Here is a 7,711-nt window from a genome sequence, read left to right on the forward strand (position 1 = left end):
GCCTGTTGACGGCTACTTACAGGCGATGCGTTTGCAGTGTAGCAGTCAACAGGCGTTATACGTCTTATATTTTTTAAAACTTTTTACCGTTGTAAAAAAAAAACTATTGCCATTATTCCGTGGCCTTATATAGGGAATTGTAACGTAGAATCCGAATTTCAACAATTTAAAAGTTGATTTTGCTGAATTTTCGAGCTTTTTAAAAAGGAACCGAATGGGGACCCAATGGGGTCTTTACGGGTACTTTGTAGAGGCTCCATTCGGCTCCTTCGGTCCGCCAGGGTGTGCATGAAAATATAAACATGTGGGCGCTGCTATGTTTGTCGCGGGATATCAAAAGGTGGCGGACCTCTCTTCTCATTGCATCACCCACGCAATGGCATGCCTAGTCCCTTGTTTCCTATGTCCATGTAGAATAAATACTCAAAAGAGGCCCGTCGTTCCCATCCATTGGGCACGGGTTTTCCTCTCAACGGGCTTGCCCACATCAAGCGAACATCTTCATGCCGTTGGAAAATAGAATGAACCTCACATTTTAAGCAATTAAACGAGGCGAATGTTTTATACAATTCCTGAATAACGGCCATATGAGCAATAATGATTGCGATAACGTTTGAATATTCTGGAATTCCAAATCTCTACTGCATTCCGAAAATGTTGTAAAACAGACCAAATTTTTTCTATTTTTTTCAACCGTATCCTAAGCCCTGGGATTACGTCAAAGTACAAGTTTCTGACCAGTGCAGGATTACAGAAAAAACAAACGATAAAGCTTACATCGATTTCAGTTGAAAGATTCGATCTAAAAGAAATTAACCTTATCCAATGAACTTTACACGAAGCTGAGATAGTTTCTTGTTTTTTATCTGTCCCGGAATAATTTCTCAGTGATAAAGCGTCGTCTGCTATATGCAGTTGAGAGCAATGCAAAGAACATGGAACTATGAATGAAATCGGTCTAGAAATCAGGACAAAAGACTTTTTTTAAACATTGCAATTATTATAATTTTATCTTAGAAATGATTGCACTCATCGCGGACGAATGAAAATATATTTTTCGTAACTGAAAATGAAGTAGTTGAAAAGTCGCCATATTCGCAATGATCATAACCATAGTTGACAAGCTGTGACACAGGAATTTCCGTCCTGACATTTTATTCGTGAAACTATTTTTTAAATTAAAATTTGAAATATACTCTTGCATTAGGTTTTATATTTATTTTCTGATATTTAAACTTAATTCTATGCGGAAGTAAATTAAAGATGCAACTTATTTATGGTATTAGAAATATTTTTATTGCTTTAACCTTTAAAAAAATCAGTATAATGATGTCCTGATTTATAGCTAGAAGTCGATCATATTTTGCCGTTTTCCCATTGGTGCTAAAATTTCGAAAAATATCTTGTAATCTTTAACAGCCAAAAATGTTACATGCAACAAAATTTAACTTTAGTTTTTTCTGTGTAACTATATACTGTTAGAAAAATCTGTACGAGGTTTAATATACATGCGTGTGAAGCAAATATGCACTGCCGCTACTGAAATGTAACATACATTGGTGTAGTGAATTTAATATACATATGTATTAAATTTAATATACTTTCAGTATAGCCATGTGCGTGAAAAGTCAACGTGCTTTAATTTCTTTAAATCTTGTCAAATATTCTCAATTCAATTAATAATCTAGAATTCGTTGACTGAATTGTTATTTATTATGAAAGTGCAATGTACAGGTAAAACTTTTTCCTAATTTCGCTCTGGATGGTCAAAATTTAAGGCGAAGACAATTAGTTGTAGGTTAGGTCTGTTATTTATTTGCTTAGTTCAACCTTTCGACTTGAAATCCAATTTTATTTCTGATTAACAGGAAGAACGTATCATGTTTTATTATTTACAATCTAAAATTACTGCTAAGCTTATTTTGAATTTGTGAAAAATGGAATTATCTGATTTTTCTTGTAAGTGATTAACATGAATGTATATGAAATTTAATATAGTCGCATTTAATGGCGATTTCTTGTGCTTGGTATATAAATTTTAATACACATGGGTATATTAATTTTAATATTATTTTTAACAGTGTACCGTTTTTCTCTTTCTAAAGTCGAGGTTCGCCGATTTTTTCCAGTAGCATTAGGGAACGTACCTTTATTAAGTGAGGGTTATAATATTAATTTACCAATTGCTTTAAGGGAGCGTCTATTAATTACGTAATGCTTTTTATAGAGAGAGAGCATACAGTTTTAGGGTGCACCTAGGAAACTAGACTGCTATAGAAGATATATACGAATAGAGCTATAGCAACGATATAATATTGATCAAACAAAATTTGTCAAAATATCCACTTTTGGTTATAAGGGTAGTTTTCAGGTACTCGTAAGGATGTGTTGGGGGTGTCCAACCCATATGACTGATACATGAAATTCTTCGTTGGATAATTCTCTACAGGTCCACATACTTTCCCGTAACATTTTTTCAAACTCTAAAAAATTATTATAAAAACTAAAAAAAGTGATTCTTCCCCATGCATTTTACATGCGTTTTAAAACTCGACAACCGAGATTCAAAACAAATTTTCGCGGACAACCTTATGTCATCGTGTTCGCAATAAAATTATCTTTTTTTATAAAGGTTTATTGCGTAAACATATTGGTGTAAAATACTAGTATTGACTTACCTGTTCATACCTGCCAACCCAATAGTTATGATGGGAAAAAATAGAGAACCCAACGCTTGCATATTCTATAAGCTTCATGCTTTCGATTAGTATATATTTTGTGTCGTAAACGAACGATTGCAAATTTAGTTTTGAAGTTTTTTTTTTAATTAATCATAGCCTTGATTGAAATTTTGTAGGCACCCTACTCGCGATATATTTTTTTACATATTAACTTTGATATAAAATACTTTTCATCGCGTAAACAAATGGATGAAGGTCGTTTTATATTCGGATATTCGACTAATAGTGCTTTGCGAAAATTCCCATTTACAATAAGAAATTCAGTGCCGAATAACGTCATACTATGCGGCGAGGTTCATGAGTATGATAAAATTCCTGAATGTTATATGTTTTATCATAAGCAAATATCTCTGTTCTGCTGCCCTAGACACCCGTGTCCGATTCTCGCGAATTTATTTTTATTTAGCGCTTTCGGCCATGACAGTTTTTCGTATTTTATATGGAAAAAATTAGATATGTGTAAAATGAACATAGGAAGAATGTCTTTACTATTGTGTTTTGTAAATTTCACAGTCTTTCCTAGGGATTGATGAGACTCTCTTTAGGTAATTAGTAACATTATTTAATAATTTATTATTAGGTTCAATTAAACTTAGTAACTTCAAATTTTAATATTTATTATAGTAATTCTTCAAATAGTGAGGCTATATCCTGACTTGCTATTGTCTTATTGTTAAGATAAATATTATAACATCAAATTTTACAGCCGGAGGTTTCTCCGTGCAAACCAATAGCACAAAAAAAGTGTTGAGAAAAAAAGTATTTAATCATGCTAAAGGAATAAAAAAGAAAAATTTATAAAAAAATTGACAAATGCGTTGAAAACGATCTGCTCGATTCTAACGTAATTCTAACGTAATAATTGAAAAGAGGACTAAACCCTGATTATCTAGAAAATATGTAATTCTAGTATTTATGGACTAAAATGAGAAAATCCAGTTTTGAGATTGGGTCTTGTTTCCAAGTTCCAAACTTCCAACGCCCTTACGTCGAAAAAGGATCTGGAAAACTTCAAACCTCGTGGTCGCTAAACGAAAAGTATTCACACTGAATGACGGCCTGGCAAACATCTGATTCTTGCAATCCGGTTCCGGTCATTGTTGCCAACTTTTTTGGTAGCAGTTTTGAAATTGCATTGCATGATGAAAGTTGAGTGTTGTTGGTAGCAATGCATAATATTTGAGGTTAGGAAATATGTCATTTTAATGTAGATGAGTACTGGATACATGTCATACGAGAAGGAAAATTACTTTCCTAGAAAACCTAACGATAAAATGTCTTTATTCAGCAATAATTTTTTATATTAGCTTTGTCTGTCATTCAATAGTGTACCAATAAACTGTGTATACTGCGTCAGATCAATCGATATTCAGTGATGAATTAAATTAACAAATCTGCGCTATGAGACAGCACTGACAACACAGGCAACTTTATTTCTTCTATTTCCTTTGATTTGAGTACTGCAATAAATGTAATTTGTTATATTTCATTAATTAGTTTTTAAATGACGCCTTTCTTTTCAAAGTCCAAATAGAAGTACTTTCTAGAGCCAAACTAGATTTTAGACGGAATTTTTATTTTAATGTGATGTGAAATTCTGGCTAGCGACATTAGTGGGTCTACATAGAACTGCGTGATGGATTTTTCTATCTAGTAGGTATAGATAGCGCCAATCTAATTTGACGTGAACAGACAGCCACAAATAATCCAGTAGTGGCGCTAGAATAATTCCAGCCTATATAAACATTCACATACTCAAATTCTATCAATTTTTAACTTTTTTCAAAAAATGATTACTAAATCAATGGCAACCTTATGAATAGTGCACTAACAAATGGCAGCTTTTTCCAGCTAAAATATCACACCACAGATGTATTGAGCAAAAATCTGTTTAATCGCGCTGAACAATGTTCATTAAAAAACTTTTTTTGGCAGTCAGAAATCCTCCTGTAAATTTTCTTTTAGAAAATTCCTTCTGCCTCCGCATCGTAGATGTAGCTAAAAATCTCAAAAAAACGAAGCACTTCTTCAAATTTGAGGAGCAAACTTTTTTTTTAGTCCAAATTATCAATCAAAATATTTCAAAGCAAGTCGATTTATACCTGTAAAGCGATAATTCCGTTGAAATATTTTTTACCCTCCCAAATTGATTTTGAAGTTTCAAAATATCGAAAAGTTTACTGTTTCGCTATTTTCTTCGAGTTATGGTAAATTTCTCGACTATTTGACTACATAATGTGTGATATAAATTAATGGGAGTGTATTTGCAATATGTCACAACAATAATATATAAGGAATGTTGACATCCAAATAATTTGTATTGACTTTGAATCACAATAAAATATTTTAAATGAATATATTGTTCTTTATTTAACGATCAAATAAATTTTATATATGTAAATCATCAGAAAAATAGTTCAAAGCAAGTGGATTTGTACCTATATGGCAAACAATTAATCAATTGAAACTAATTAATTAATAACCAATTCATGAATAAGTAATGAAGAATTAATGTATAATTATTTAATTAAAATTAATTCATCAACTAAATTCATTTTTTGCTATGTAGGTACGAACCCACTTACTTTGAAATATTTTGATTGATAATTTAAATCTCAAAAAAAAAATGTTGCCCCTTAAATTTGAAGAAATGCTCCGTTTTTTTTTTAGATTTTTAGCTATATCTACGATGCGGAGACAGAAGAATTTTTTTGATGAAAATTTAGGGGAGTACTTTTGACTGCCAAAAGAAAATTTTCATTGCTATTGGAACGTTTCGCGCAAACAACTTTATGTTTTTTCGATACGCCGTAATGTACTTACATGTCTCAGACATTTAGTCGAATTCGTCTACGGATACCAAAAAAGCGAAGTTTCTTCAAAATGCATAAATTTTCAACCAATTATCCTAATTTTAAACCAAAAAGTCGAACTATCAACTAAGAAATATTATCGATTATCAAGTAAAATAGCCGAATTTTCAACAAAAAAGTTGAATTTTCAAATCAAAGGATAGTCTGTGTCTACATACCGACTGTCACCTCCCATTTCATGAACCAATTTCAAGTCATCTTTTCGTTTAACCCACTACCGCCCACAGTGACATATATGTAACGTTTGGAAGACTTGAGTTTTTTTAAATATGACTTTGAGACGAACAGCAATTTTAACGCAAGGATTTACATGAAAGTCAGGACGGTAATGAACTACAATTTTAGTTTTGTATACACTCCGCCATAGAAATAATATTCCTAAATATCTCAAAATTCAGAAAAAAAGGAAGTTTTAAGGGAGGTAGTGCGGGTTAAGAAGTGTAATACCAGACCACCTCATCTCTAAATGTACAAAGTATTTTAAAAAAGTCTAATAATTACATAATTTAAAATAATGCAATGCAGGTTCAATTCGGCAATCTATTACTTTCAATGTGCAAAATTATTACATTTAAAATCCAAGAATCAACATTATTAAATGAAAGTCGCGGGCGTAACTATCGCCGCATGTTTGAGTTTTTTTGTTTATTTTCTTAAAAGGGGCCCCCACCCCAAGAATTTTTTATACAGGGCTCCTCAGGGATAGCTACGTCACTGATGTAAGCGTTAATGTATTGTAAGCAGACAATAAAAGTAACTTGATGTATTTTTAAAAGATATTCCTCGCTTTTTTACGCTCTTCATTTTTATAATAAAAAAAACATTAATTAATTTTAAAAAATCATCTTTTTAATTGAAAATTCAACTAATATTGGTTGGAAATTCGTATATGAAGGCAACTATTTGGTTCAAAATTAATAATCTGATTTCTTTGAGAATTCAACTATTTTGTTCAATATTCATCTTTTGGTTTCTTCGTCAAGAATTGATCTTTTTTTGTTAAAAATTCAACTTCTTATTTGGTTGAAGATTCATCACGTTAATTGAAGATTCATCTTCTTTTTCAGTTTGTAAAATTAATAGTTTTATTTACTGGGATTTACTGTAAATGTATTGTAAGGTAATAAACAAAATTTCATGTATTTTGACCAAATTCCTCAATTTACCATAATTCCTTCGTTTCATAATACATCGACGAATAGATATAGCATTTTTCTGAGTTCAAGCAAATGTACAATTATTATTGATTTGAAAAGAAATTCGTCTTACTACCCAGGGTACTTTAAACATCAAGCCGTGTGTGCATGCATTCCGGAAATTAGACGGAAGAAAGGTCGACGCAGGTAGATTTTTATATACCGCATATGGCCTATTGTCACACAAATTAAAAAAAGAGACATAATTTATACCAGTATTATTTTGCTTGCTTTTAACTTATTCCAAAAATAAATAAATAAAAAGCTTATAAGTGAGAGAATAATTAAAAAACATTTGTTCAAAATTATATTGAAATAATTTAGAAAGAAACACTTTTTCTGCAAAAACAGATAATACAAAATATGGTATAAAAAAATTAATTATTGGTGTAGCATACAGTGGACAGGAGCAAGCATCAACCAAAATAACAAAGTTATGGTTTGATTAATAATAATATTTTAAATACTTAAAAGATCCTTGTTTCAAATCTTGTCCAAATCATCTTTGGGCTTTCTACTTTTAATCAGAGCCTTCTTTTTAATGAACAGAAACTTGCGTAAAGAAATATTTTCTAATTTTCTTGTGATAGCGTGTCAACGACTTTAGATTTTTCATTGCGAATAAGTGTAATACGTGTAGAAAAAAACACTAAAATCCAAATTTTAACAGATTTTGTACGTTCATTGCTGTTAATGAAACATCTTAAAATATATGTACATTTCAATTTTTTACCAATAATAAGATTATAAATAAAAATAAAAAATAAAATGTTGAGTCTTATGTTAAGAATTCTGTAATATTTAAAAAGTTACCCATTTCAAATTACATTATTCCTAAATTAATGTAAAAATGTTATGTCTGTTGTAAATGTATTAAACAAAACAGATATCACACTCACCC

This window comes from Belonocnema kinseyi, chromosome 4 (assembly GCF_010883055.1).
Source record: "Belonocnema kinseyi isolate 2016_QV_RU_SX_M_011 chromosome 4, B_treatae_v1, whole genome shotgun sequence".
Classification (NCBI taxonomy): domain Eukaryota; kingdom Metazoa; phylum Arthropoda; class Insecta; order Hymenoptera; family Cynipidae; genus Belonocnema; species Belonocnema kinseyi.